Here is a 15242-nt window from a genome sequence, read left to right as displayed (position 1 = left end):
CATCTGCAGTTTGAAATATTCCCAAGGGCCTTGGTATTTTAATCTTTCTATGGAAGAAACAGATGTAGTAGGGGAATTAAGAAACAACCATTCAGTCAGGGTCATGAAACCAGACAAAGGTGGGGGGATTGTTTTAGTTAAGAAAGAAGACTGCGTTCATAGTATTTACATCCTTTTGCAGGATACTGAGAAATACAGTATTGTTTCTAGGAACAAAATTTTTATGACATATAGAAAGATTGATTTTTTTCTTTCTTGAAGATGCACTTATGCAAGGTAGCATTGACTTGGATACCTGTGGTAAATCTCCATGGATTTCTGTTGTTTTTGGTATCCCTAAAACTCATAAGTACATGCTAAGCCCCCTTATAGATTAATAGTATCAGCTAATAATTCTAAAACATATCCTTTGGTTGTATATGTTGACTGGATTTTGAAAGATACTACTACTTCTGTAGTTCATATTTTGAGAGATTCTTGGGACTTTTTACTTAAAATCTGTCCTTTTGTGACAAAGATAGGAGGGAGTTTTTCCACTGTTGATATACTGGATATGTTTTCTTCTATTCCTCATAATGTGGGTTTGGAACTTTTTCTGATTCTATTAGGGAACTCATTTCTTTAGATGGTGGAACTGTTAATTTTGTAGTGGAACTCATAGAAATATTTCTGACCTATAACTTCGTAACATTTGAAGGTGTACTATAGGCAAACTAAGGGTGTGTGTATGGGGGCAAGCTGTGCTCTTATTTATGCCAATTTAGTTCTTTACATCCTAGAAAAGCATTTTATTTTGTTGAGCCACTTTGTTTTAGAATGGTTTTATTTTCGATATTTGGATGACATATTCATCCTGTGGAAGGACAGTGATGCCACTCTTCATAGTACTTTTTTATCTTAGCTTAATGAGTCACACAGTGTCACATTGTGTGAGGCATGATTTCCAAATGTGAGTCGCTGTGAATAGAGCTACAATATTGCTTCTTACATGGACCAACTGAGTGGCCATAAGTGTCTCTGATAGTGGTAAAACAGGGCTCCTGCATGGTTTGACAGGAAAACTGGGATTTTACTGTTCTTTCTTTACAGTTTTAAGGATCATTTGCTAAGCCACTGTGATGGACAGAAGTAGGTTAAAAAATAAAAAAGATAGGTGGGTGCACAAGACCCAGGATAAAAATTGCCCAATCCTGGTAGGTGCCTGGTGCCAAAACTGGAAAAAATTAGAGTGTAGAATCCTCAAGACACAGAAACATTCCTACAATGGGGTTAGGCCAGAACTAGGGGGAGGATGGGCCCCCTCTTGTATAAGGAAGTCACAGTCCACAAAAATCACAAAAAATGATAGGCAAAAAAGAGCCATAAAGATGATAGAGTGGGCTATTGAGGATAAGAAAGAAATTATGTATTGTTACTATTATGCAAGAAGCCCAGAATTTCATGACAGAAGATATACAAAAAGATTAAGAGTGAAACTAGAGGAAAGAAACATATTTCCACAAGAAAAACTGTCAGAAGCTTCAAATAAAATTTTGAGTTCATTAACACAACAGATTTATGAAAAACATTATATAGACCAAGAAACATTGGACAGTTTGGAAAAAGAAGCAACTGAGGAAGTGGGAAAATATAAATAACAAAATCTAGAGACTTTTGAAATGTATAAAAAAGAAATGTAGACATGGGAAAGAAAGGGTGATCTGATATGGTACAATATTTATGCAAAGGAGAAAGCTAAATTACACAAAAAAAGGCAGCCCTAAAGATATTTGAAGAGAAATACAAAGGCATTCAGATATGGACAAATTCACAATAAAAAATAAGATCACAAAGAGAGAACATAGAACAGAAGATTAGTACATTGGAAGTTAAAAAAATAAAAGATGAAGTTATGGAATACTTGCAAAGTGAAGGATTTAGTGCAGAAAGTCTAACACAGGTTATATCACAGCATGATGAAACAATGAGTCCCCAAGTAAGGAGAAACAGGAGGAGCATGAGACATCTGAAGAAGAAATATAGACATGGGAAAGGAAAATAGATTTAGTATGCTGCAGTATTTATGCAAAGGAGAAAGCAAAACTAACCAGTATAAAAAGAGCAGCACCAAAGATACTTGAAGATAAATACAAAGACATTCAGACATGGAAAATTTTACAATACAAAAAAAATAAGAAAACAAAGAGTAAAAGTAGAAACGAGGATTAGTAATGGAGAAGTTAAAGAAATAAGAAACTGAGGTTATGCATTACCTGCAAAGTGAAGGATTTAATGTAGAAAATCTAACTCAGATAACATCACAGCAGAATAGAGCAATGGATCCTCAAATTAAAGAGAAACAAGTGGAATGGGAAACATCTGATTAGTTGCCATATGAAGATACTTTGGAGCCTTTTATAGGAAACCAGTACAAACTTTCAGTTGGAGTTGCACAGCAACAGAATGCACAGTAAACTGTGACAACTCTGACACAGTCAATGTTGTGGAGTGATAGGCCAGTCAGTTCCCATATGAAAGAGCAATGGATGACACAGGATGAAACTGAAGAGAATGTGACCCAGGAAGATGCTCTGGAACTCTCAATAGAATGCCCACAGGAAATGGAGAACAAAGATTGCACCCTCAGTTTAAAAGAAAATGATCTAAGAGAAGAGTTGTCTGACTTAACAGAAATGGACAGACATATTAAGATCAATGAAAGAAATACCTTACAGAAAGTTAATAAAACCCAGAAAGTTAGAAGTTTGATAAAACAAATCAACACAGTAATTAGGACTGTCTATAGAGATTTATGTGATATAACATAAGTAAATAGGATATATTGATGTGCAGCTAAATTAATAACAGATAACATCTTACCACAAAAACACAGGGTAGTAAGAGAAAGGAAGGGGAGAAATTGGATGCCGTCATGGAGTACTGAATAGAGAAAACTATAAAGCAATTAAGACAAGAAGTGTCACTGTTAAAAGAGTACAGAAGAGGGAACAGATCAATAAAAATACTTAGAAAGATTGATGTGATAAAAGCAATGTGCAGTATCAGAACAGATCAGGATCTATTGTGCACTATTGGAAATAATAAACTAAAAATATCAGCACAGACAGAAAAATGCAGAAGATATGCAGATAAATATAAAGGAAAGCACAAAATAAGCAATTTACTGATCACACAAAAAGTTTTATAGAGAATTGGGAAACGAGGCAAAAGGAATTGAAACACCAGCAAAAAAAGAAGAAATAGATACATTCTGGAGATATTCTATGAAGATCCTGTGGAACATAACAAAGATGCTAAATGAACAGGAGAAGTAAAATAAAGAATAAGAAGTTCAACTGTAGAGGAAATGAAATGGTATGAAGTAATGGCCAGAGAGAGCAAAACAAAGTTAAGAAAAGCTCCTCATTGTAAAACCCCAGGCACACAGGCACATACCTCTCAAACTCTTAGAGCAAGAAATTTGGACAAAGCCATAAATAAAAGTGGAACAAAGGGCCCCAAATAGGGAAATTTTTTAAATACTGGTCTTACAAACTTAGAAAGCTGATAGAATAACAGCTTTTGCATTAGCATGAATTTTCTGAAGGGTATGAAGTCTGAAACTTAAACGTCTGTCATTATTTTCTAACTTCAATTTTTAATGATTTGCCACTAATTTGACAGGAAACCACAATTTTATGAAAAACGGACCAAATATATGAGGCAAAAATCTGGACATTCTGTGAAAATCAGTACAACTGAGAGGTATGAGAGGCTGTACTTAACTTCTGGTTAAAAGTATTAGCATTTTTACATGAAGATTTAGCCATGAGTAAGAACTATTCATATGTGCACCCTTACCAGACACCAGCCTAGTTAACAATAGGAAAAACAATACTCCTACTTAAGACTGAACCTGCAAGCTATAATAAAAATATAAACCAATAACTTGCCTTCCGATGATGTATAAACTATACACTGAAATTGATGGGACAGAGTTTATAGTCATTTAGAAGAAAACTCAATCATGGCAACAGAACAAAAGGATCATAAAAGAAAGTCATATGGAACACAGAATCATTTGTTGTTAAATCAGGTCATAATGGAGAACTGTAAAAAAGAGAAGAATCTAAATATGTCATGGGTAGACTATAAAAAAGCATTTGACAGTATCCCACATTCATGGATAAAAGAGTGCTTAAAAATGTATGTATAAGATACACTCTACACGATCAAAACCACTTGCAGTTAGGCCATGATAAAGGACAAATGAATATTTCAGGGATAAAAATTAAACGAGGGATATTCCAGGGTGAATCGCAGTCACCACTGCCATTTTGTCTTGCCCTTAACCCATTAAGTTGTCTATTTAATAGATTAGGTTATGGCTACAATTTGGCTACAGTGTGTAAAGACTTCTCATCTTCTTTTTGCAAACTGTATAGTTCATCAGATGTGGAACTGAAAGCACAACTGGAAGTGGTCAAAACTTTTTTAGATGATATAGTAATGTCATTTGGTCTAGATAAATGTGCAAAAGGAACCTTTAAAGCAGGAAAGCTGCAGCACCACAAATATATCAGTTTGCGACAGGAATGTACTGATATAAAAGAACTTGAGCAAGAGGGACTGTATAAATATTTGGGAATTGATGAAGGATCAACAATAAAACATGAACAAATGTGAATAAAACTTAGTAAGGTATATTTTAGAAGACAATACTGAAAACAGAGATGAAAGAAGTTGCAATAGCAAAGAATAGGGCATCGAAGGCACTGTACCAAGTTCTGGAAAGTGACTCAGTAAGGGGCACAAAGAAACAATAGCAGGTTGCAAGGCAAAGACAGAAAGATAAAGAAGATAGTCAGACACTCTCCATAAGGGATGCCAGCAACAACCTGTTCACCAGTCCAGAGGACATCAAAGGCAGATGGAAGGAGTATTTCCGGCAGCTTGTGAATGAAGAAAACCTCACAGAAGCTGTACTGCCCCAGAAACAGCCTACAATGATAGAAGAAGAGGAGCCCACCCTAGAAGAAGTAAGAAGAGCACTAAGGAAGATGAAGTCAGGGAAAGCAACAGGCTCAGATGAGGTCACAGCAGATATGATAAAGATGCTGGGTGAGTTAGGGGAGAAATGGCTCATGAGGGTACTAATAGCAGTGTGGAGAGAAAGGCGTATCCCAGATGACTGGAGAATAAGCATACTCATGCATCTGTACAAGAACAAATGGGACATTCACAAGTGTGGGCAGTACAAAGGCATAAAACTCCTATCGAACTGCATGAAAGTTCTGGAGAGGGTGATTGATAAAAGGATATGCGGAGTAGTAGAATGTAAGATGGGAGATGAGCAGTTTGGATTCAGATCAGGATGCAGCACAATTGACCCGATGTTTGCATTGAGACAGATACTTGATAAGAAGCTAGAGATGAGGAGAGAGTCCAACTGGGCATTCCTAGACTTGGAGAATGCATATGACAGGGTCCCAAGAAAAAATAGGAACAAAACAGTCCTGGACAAAGTGCCCCTCAGAAAAAATACGAAAATCCAGAAAAAACACAAGAGGCTACACCACAGCAGATATCAAAAATTCCACGTAGATTTAATGAATCCAATAGAGCAAAACAGTGAGCGCTTTCACGTTGTAAAAATGTTTCATCACCACAGGATGAGTGGCTTAAATGATAAAATAACACTCAAACCATTCTTAGCAGCTAGGTCATATGCACATTAGGTATTTGAATTGTTTTTATTAAATGTACTTTTATATAGGTGTCTTTAACATGGAATATAGTTGGATTATAACATGTTTTCATAGTGAATATATATATATATATATATATATTTTTTTTTTTTTATAAATTATATAGATTTTAAGATAGCTTTTATGATTTTATAGGTTTTAATGTTGAATGTGATGTCATAATTGTTTTGATTAGATGACTGGATGTGGATGAAATGTGGTGACTATTTAAATTAGAGGATACTTGTATATGAATGTCTGAGGAAATGTTTTTACAATGTGAAAGTGCTCACTGTTTTGCTCTATTGGATTCATTAAAACTACGTGGAATTTTTGATATCTGCTGTGGTGTTGCCTCTTGTGTTTTTTTTGGAAGGTCCCAAGAAAGCTGATCTGGGCAGTGCTGCGGTGGTTTGAAGTCCCAGAAACATTGGTAGAATTAGTGCAGGCTATGTACAAGGACCCAGTGACTCAAGTACGAACAGTGTTCGACCTCACAGAGGGGTTCCAAGTGGGAGTGGGTGTACATCAGGGTTCAGCTCTGAGCCCACTGCTGTTCATCCTGGTGATGGACTACATTAGCAAACAGGTTGTAGGGGATGGATCAACAAAGCTGCTGTATGCAGACGATGTGGCAGTACAGGCAGACTTTGAGCTAGAACTTCAGCAAAGGATAGGAGAATGGAATGGAAATCCCAAGGCACATGGGATGAAACAAAGCAGAGATAAGACTGTGGTAATGGCAGCAAATTGGGGGAATCAGAAGGAGCTGAGAATAGAGATAGAATGGAACATAGTGGAACAGGTAAACAGCTTCAAGTATCTGGGAGGGATAGCTGAAGACAAGGGTAGCCTGAATGAAGAGGTCAAAGCTAGAATCAGAGGAGCTTCAGCCAACTAGCATAGAGTATCAGGTGTAGTCTATGGCAGAGGAATGCCAAAGAAGCTGAAAAGTAAGGTGTACAAGTAGTGGTGTGACCAGTACTACTGTATGGTACAGAAACTGGGCAGTAAAGATAGAGCAGATGAGGAAGCTAGAGGTGATGGAAATGAAGTCCCTGAGAAAGGTGGTAGGATGCACACTGTGGGACAGACAAAAAAATGTGGACATAAGAGCAGAAGCCAAAGTAGCTCCAAGTGCAGAAAAGATCAACATAGTTTGCACTAATCTTAGCTTCTGTTTTTTGGACTTCAAACCACCACAGGACTGCCCAAATCATCTCCTTGAGACCTTGTCATATGATTTCTTCAAATGTAAGAACAGTCACTTGGACTCTTCTCATCTCTAGATTCCTCTCAACTATCTGTCTCACTGCAAACTTTGGGTAAGTTGTGATACATCCTGATCTGAATCCCAACTGCTCATCTCCCGTCCTACTTCTACCTACTTTGTGTACTCATTTATCAGTCATATGAAAGTTGTTGCAGTGCGCCCATGAACATCAACATACCAACCATACATGGTTTTGGCAGGAATCAATCCATGTGTAAACAACTACTCTAGATTTACAATGATGACACTTTTTATCACAGAAATTGTCTCTGTTAAATGAAATATTTTATCTATAATTAGTATAACCAAAACTTTTATTGTCATTTTTGCTTTAGAAACTGTATGTTTAAATGCAATGTTTCTACTAGTACTTTTGTACATACTGTAACAAAAGCTTTGATTGTAATTTTGTTTGTAATTATTGTTTTGTTTTTGGAGCTTTTCTCCTCAGGACTCCATTGAAAATGGGTTCTTCTAGGCCCAATGGACTAACATGGTAAACCAACTGCAAATAAATAAATAAAATAAAATCAAAGAGAACATATTACGGTGGTTTGGGCACATGGGTAGAAAAGCAGAAGACAATCTGGTGAGGAAGATTTGGGACAGACAGGAAGAAGGTAAGAGGAAGTGAGGATGTCCAGCAAAGAGATGGATGGATTGTGTGAAAGAAGATCTGTGACAGTCAGGCGTGAGTGTTGAAGAAGGCAGGAGTGTGGCACTGAATCGAGAGAGTTGGTGACAGCATGATACCCTGACCCCATGCAGAAAACAAAAGAAAGAATATAAGGTGAAGAATCAAATGAGAAGGCAAAAAATGTGGAAAATGCATGAATACAGTTACAAGTATAAAAAACTTTTGGAACAACCTCATGTTGATCAGGATCAAATAAAGGTATGGTTAAGGAGAGGTGAATTTAAACCAAAAGACGAAAGGTTAATATTGATGGCCCAAGATAGTGGACTACAAACCAAGTGCGTTGAATATGTTGGAGTAACAGACAAATGTAGGAGTTGGTGACAGTTAACATGATACCCTGACCCCATGTAGAAAAATGGGGAAAAAGGGGGCTGATGATGATGATCTGGGAACAAAGTCCGAGCACTAAACCAATTTGCTCTTCCTGTCCTAACTTACAGTTCTGGAGTGACTGACTGACCCCAAAAGGTGTTGCATAGGTTGGACAGGAAAACAATTAGGATTCTTCATGCTCATCAAATGATTCATAAAAATCAGTGCATGCCAAGATCATATATTTCCCATTCTGAAGAAGGTATGGGGCTCCTCAAAATTGATTACATGTATAGATCTGCAATCATGGGACTGCATACACATCTGCTGACCTCACAAGATCCAGATAAAGTGAAAGTTTTGAAATATGAGGAGACTAAGTCTAAGATGACTTTCCTGCTTAGTTTAACAGCGTCAAGTAGGAATAGAAATCAAAGCAGAAATAGATAAAAAATCAGGCAACAACTGAATGTGCCAAAAACAAAAGAAAGAATATAAGGTGAAAAATCAGATGAAAAGGCAAAAAATGTGGAAAATGCATGAATACAGTTACAAGTATAAAAAACTTTTGGAAATGTTGATCAGGATCAAATAAAGGTATGGTTAAGGAGAGGTGAATTTAAACCAAAAGACGAAAGGTTAATATTGATGGCCCAAGATAGTGGACTACAAACCAAGTGCATTGAATATGTTGGAGTAACAGACAAATGTAGGTTTTGTAAAACAGAATTGGAAACAGTTGCACATCTTGTTGCTGGTTCTGATATACTAATGGCAGAAGGACTGTATACTGAAAGGCATAATAATGTGGCAAGACTGTTGCATTGGAGATTGTACAAATATTCTAATAGTGAAGTAGCTGAAAAACCCTGGAAACATGAGTGACAAAGCATCATAGAAAATGATGACGTTTACATCACATGGGATCTTCAATTACCAAGAGTTCAAAAAACTGATGCGAGAAAACCAGATATAGTAGTTCATGAAAAGAAGACAAAAGTAGCATTAATCATTGAAACTGCTACATCCAGTGATTACAGTGTCTTACGTACAGACAGAGACAAAGTGATAAAATACCAGGATTTGCAGGCAGAAACGACAGCAATGTAGAAGAAAGATACCCAGACACCTCCATTAGTAGTAGAAGCAATGGGTCTTATAAAAAAGAATTTACAGTCATGCTTAAATATGTTAGTGATGGGTCTATATTAGATCAGCAAAACGGCATTACAGTGAATGCGGCTTTGCTGACACATATAGACCGAAATCCCAAAATGGCGAAACCACAGGTCACCGATTTTGTTTCCCATGGAAAAAAATCTGTAGACCAACAAAACACAACACACCACTTAAAACATTGCAAAGAGGGGGGCTTCACCCCCACACCCCCCTAACTAAACATACCAACTCCGAGATCACACTACAGTGGGGTAAAGGGGAATGTCACGGCTCAGGCCAAGCAATTTTTTTCCCTGGGAAAAAATCGCTGACCTGAGCTTTTGCTATTTTGGGATTTCAATCTATATGTGTCGGTAAAACGGCATTCGCTGTAATGCCATCTCGACAATCTAATATAGACCCATTAGCGATACATGTAACCCCATATGAATTGCAGAAGGAGTCATTACTGGGCACATTGCGGGTGCTGCAAAGAGCACTTCTTGCTAACATCAAGGATTGAAACAATACTCATTTCATGAACTTTAATCATACTTTGACTTACGAATGGGGGTCTATTCCCATCATTGTATTATAAACCCAAAAGACTTGGAGAAATTAAAAACAGAAATGACTTTTTGAAGAAGTCTGACAGCTGGTACGTGCTAGCACTAGCCTTGATCAATGTCACTGGAATCACCCTTTCTGAGGAGCAGTGTCATCATTGCTACAATGACTTGTTCTGACAACGGGAAATAAAATTTCAGGAAACCAGAGATGTACTGTAAGCATTTTTTGTTTGTTAGTAATATTGTCTTCCAGTATGTGCACTGTTGAATACATACTCTTAACAGTTTGTCCTTTGTTTTGCAGCTGTTGAGGAGTGATGCGCTAACACATAAATGTGATAGAGGGGTGAAAGGGAGAAGGAGAAGAAGAGGCCACCTTCATCTTGGGCTCTTCCTGCTGCTGCATCTGGCCCTGAGTCTCCCAGTGGCTTACAGATTTGTCTCGCAGGAAGGGGGCAGTAGTCCTTGTACCAGAGGTGGTCCAGAGTTGTCACTAGTGCTCACTGTCCCATATTACCTTCTTTTTCAAAAGATAAAAATATGGTCTATCCTACAAAAAATGCCCTTTCCACCTACTATTCATGCCTTGTGGTTACCCTTCTTTGTGTATTTATGCTTGATGTTCTCCCCTTTCCTATTTTTTTATCTACCTTATTTCCTTTCCATTTATATGATGAACAAGTACACTGACAGGCACACTAGCATGCATTAACTCTCACATACTTCATATTGCCTATGCCCACTGCTGTAGCTTTGACCTCTTGTATGCTACCACATCACTGCTATTCATGTTACTGTTGCATATGTGTTTTCTGCTGTGGTCCTTGTTTAGCATGCAGGCAACATCCTCTATCTGCTAACATCTATAAACATCACTCCAGCACTTTATGCACCATGATCCCCTGATAGCAACAGTATGAAGAAATGCAGAGCTTATCTATGAATCCAAGCCACTGTGTGTGCAGCAATTCTATTTTAAAAAAACAGATGCCAAAATAAGAATTTTTTATTGGATAAATCATGTCACATGTCAACACATCAATCCCTAATATGACAACAGTTATCCTAATCCTAAAATTTATGATCAAATTTGCATATTAGTGGAAAAAAATAGAAAAAAGTGTTATATACTAAAACAGAGGAATGTTTAATGGAAACATAGAAGGAAAATATACAACAATGCAAACAAAGCAGAGAAGTAAGTATTAATGTATATAAAGGAAGTGTACTTTTTGGGCTATTTATTGTTCTGCTAACTTGATAATGGTCACACCTGTTTGAGAACTCACATTCTTTCACTTAAAATATTTTGTGTGTGTCTGTGTGTGTGCGTGTGCACGTGTGAGTGTTTGTGTGTGTGTGTGTGTGTGTGTGTGTGTGTGTGTGTGTGTGTGTGTGTGTGTGTGTGTGTGTATATACAGTGGATATAAAAAGTTTACACACCCCTGTTAAAATGCCAGGTATTTGTCATATAAAAAATGAGACCACAATAAATCGTGTCAAAACATTTCCCACCTTTAATTTGACCTATAACCTGTACAATTCAATTGAAAAACAAATAAATCTATTAGGGGAAAAATATAAGAAACAAAAAACGTACAATAAGCTGGTTGCATAAGTGTGCACACCCTTAAACCAATACTTTGTTGAAGCACCTTTTGATTTAATTACAGCATTCAGTCTTCTTGGGTACACACCTACCATCAATTAAAAAGACTCTGATTAACCCCAAATAATGTTCAGTTGTCCTAGTAGGATTTTCCTGACATTTACTCAGTTGCCTGCTACAGCAAATGCCATGGTTCACAGAGAGCTTACAAAGCATCAAAGGGATCTCATTGTTGAAAGGTGTCAGGATAAGGGCACAAAAAAAATTTCCACAGCATTGGATATACCATGGAACACAATGAAGACAGTCATCAAAAACTGGAAAAAATATGGGACAACAGTGATGTTGCAAAGAACTGGACATCCCTTCAAAATTGATGAAAAGACAAGACGAAAACTGGTCAGGGAGGCTGCCAAGAGACCTACAGCAACACTGAAGGAGCTGCAGCAATTTCTAGCAAGTACTGGTTGTGTACTACATGTGACAACAATCTCCCGTATTCTCCATATGGGGCTATGGGGTAGGGTTGCAAGATGAAATCCTTTTCTTACACAGAAAAACATCCAGGCCTGGCTAAAATTTGCAAAACAATACATCAAGTCTCCCAAAAGAATGTGGGAAAATGTGTTATGGTCTGATGAGACTTTTTGGCCACAATTCCAAAAGGTACATTTGGTGCAAAAACAACACTTTGCATCACCAAATGAACACCATTCCTATGGTGAAGCATGGTGATGGCTGTATCATGCATTGGGGTTGCTTTCCTTCAGCTGGAACTGGGGCTTTAGTCAAGGTGGAGGGAATTATGAACAGTTCCAAATACCAGTCACTTTTGGCCCAAAACCTTTGGGTGTCTGCTAGAAAGCTGAAGATGAGGAGGAATTTCATCTTTCAATGTGCCAATGACCCCAAGCATACATCCAAATCAAGAAAAGAATGGCTTCACCAGAAGAAAATTAAAGTTTTGTAATGGCCCACCCAGAGCCCAGACCTAAATCCAATAGAAAATCTGTGGGGGTGACCTGAAGAGGGCTGTGCACAAGAGATGCCCTCACAATCTGACAGATTTGGAGTGCTTTTGCAAGGAAGAGTGGCAGAGGTGCCGGAAGCTGTTGAAGACTGGGGGACAGAGGGTGAGAGGGGCACTTAATGATCTAAAAAGAGCAATTTTTTAAAACTATTTACTACCACAACATAGGTGCAAAATCAGCAGGCATGGCAGACACACAAAATTAGCAGGCATGGCAAACGTACACACACAAAATCAGCAGGCATGGCAGAAACACACACACACACACACACACACACACACACACACACACACACACACACACACACACACACACACACACACAATCAGCACTGGGCAGCAGGCATGACAACAATGATACACACCACATATCAGCACTGGGAAGCACGCATGACAACAATGATGCACACCAAATATCAGCACTGGGCAGCAGGTATGGCAGCAATGATCAGGGCAACTCTCAAAAGTCTCTAGCAGCAATGATCAGCACAGAGCAAATAAAAGAACAAAACTCTCCACTGGCATGACTCTGGCTCTGGCAGTACCAACAGAACAGCAGCAGCATAACTCCTGAAACTCTCTTTACTGACAGCTAGTTTAGTTAGTTTAACTTCCGCATGCAAATCGAAGTTAGAGATGAAAACTCCACTTCATTCATTATTCCTGGCAGGTCTCGCAACCATACCTCTTAACCTAGAAACATCAAAAACCTGGACAAGGCCCATGAAAAAAAGGTACATATTTGTATGCTAATTAGTGTAATATTTGCATGTATCATTATGTACTCCCACCCACCCAAATGGAATTGTGAGATACCAACTTTCAAATGCAAACTGAAGAACAGACAACCAAAATATGGCACCAGAGTCCCCCCACAGCTATTCCAATGTCCCATTACCTGGAGATTTTGTCCCAATTGCCATAAACACTAATGTGTGCATACTCCTTTACTTCTACAATGATTATTTGGATTTTATTTTTACATTTTATAGCACAATGTACAAACACTAAAAGATATCTGCTAAACAAAGCAATACTGTCTCACAATGAAAATAGACTTGGCATTAAAACTTCTCTGCCCTTGAAACTCACATTCATTGAAACAGCATTGAAACTCACACCACATCCAAAGAAACTGCATCTGGCCAGTGGTGGATAAAGACTACCTTTTGGCTGTTTTCAAATCATAGGCCCCTTGCACACAAAACAAGAAACATACATGTGTTCTTAAATACACCTTCCTGACTTTATTAGATTATATTCCTTGTATAATACAGCACACTTGTTAGACTTAAGGTAGAGCACATTTTAAATGTATTGTTTGAACATTTTTCCAATAGGCAATGAAACAAAATGCATGAACCAATAATGACAAAACTGCCCATTTAAGAAAATAGAATGACAGTAGTGTAAGCCATAGGCATCCTGCACAGCTTCTCGCACTTATTTTCAATTTCAGTTTTTTTTTGGGGGGGGGTGTCAAAAGGCCAAAAAACTGGGACACATTTTAAACATTGCTTGTATAATTTTGGAACGTTGCTAGAATAAAATGTTGTGTTACCACACCATGCATTTCACTGTCAAGTCTTGAACCCAGGTAGGACCCTATGCACTACAGTCAGAGCAACATCCACTATGCCAAATCAGCAGTTTCCTGAAACACAGGAAGACTGAAACTTAAATGGCTATCATTTAGTGAATTCAGTTCTCACTTCTCACCATAGCTGTCACTCTTAGCACAAAAAAACTGGACAAAGCCAATAATTGGGGAATATAGAATTCTGTTCTCACTTCTCCCCATAGCTCTCAATGTCTTAGCACAAAAAAACTGTTCAAAGCCAATAACGGGGGAATACAGCACAAAAATAGGGACAATTCTCAAATACTGATCTTGTAAACTTAGAAAATTGCTACAATAAAAGGTTTTGTGCTACTATTTATTTTCTGAAGAATATGAAGTCTGAAATTTAAATGTGATTTGCCACAAAAATCCTGAAAATCCACAGATTTAATGAGGAATAGAACAAAAATATGAGGCATAAATTTGCAAGTTGTAGTGGCTAGGGACTTTTGGCTCTTTTTACCTGTGCCAAAGGTACAGAGATTGAGCCTGAGTACCTCTAGCCACCAGGTGTATTCAGTTGGGTGCATTTTCCATTTTCTCACACACACACACACACACACACACACACACACACACACACACACACACACACACACACACACACACACACACACACTCACACACACACACACCTTGCCACCATACCTCTAACCTGTCCCTGAGTTTATAGACCATCCCAGATTTATCACTGTCCCTTGTACATTTATTTTATTTTATTTATTTATATTATTTTACATTTGTTAACCGGGCTAGTCTAACTGGATATATTTCCATTTTCAGTAGAGGCCCGGGGAGAAAAGCTCCGGCAATTATAGAATTACAACATTAAAAATTAAAAATTAAAATTTAAAGAATTAAAAGTAGAAATTAACAGAAAAGATTTTAATAAAAATACAACAAGGACTCGTGCTTAGAAATAGAAAGTATGCTGTACAACCAGTATTAATAAGATAGAGAAAGAAGTTAGTTAATTAAGTGTAATAAATCTACAAGAGAGAGTTTGTTGGCATATAAATTTGGGAGTATCAGTTAATCTATCTTACAAGGAATTAGTATGTAAAAAATGCATTAGGAGTGTTAGTAATTTAAGCGAGAATAGTAGGAATTCGCAATTTAGGGAGCTATACTTAGTAAAGGGAAATGGTTAGTCAGGCTTGCTACAGGGGCATAACCAGTGTGTTTGGAGGTGTTTTTTGAGGTTATGTTTAAAGAGAGGCAAGGAAGAAAGTAATGTTAGTTCA

Source organism: Protopterus annectens, chromosome 10.part0, assembly GCF_019279795.1.
Source record: "Protopterus annectens isolate FY-2018-M chromosome 10.part0, PAN1.0, whole genome shotgun sequence".
Lineage (NCBI taxonomy): Eukaryota > Metazoa > Chordata > Ceratodontiformes > Protopteridae > Protopterus > Protopterus annectens.
Note: the sequence above shows the minus strand (reverse complement) of the source record.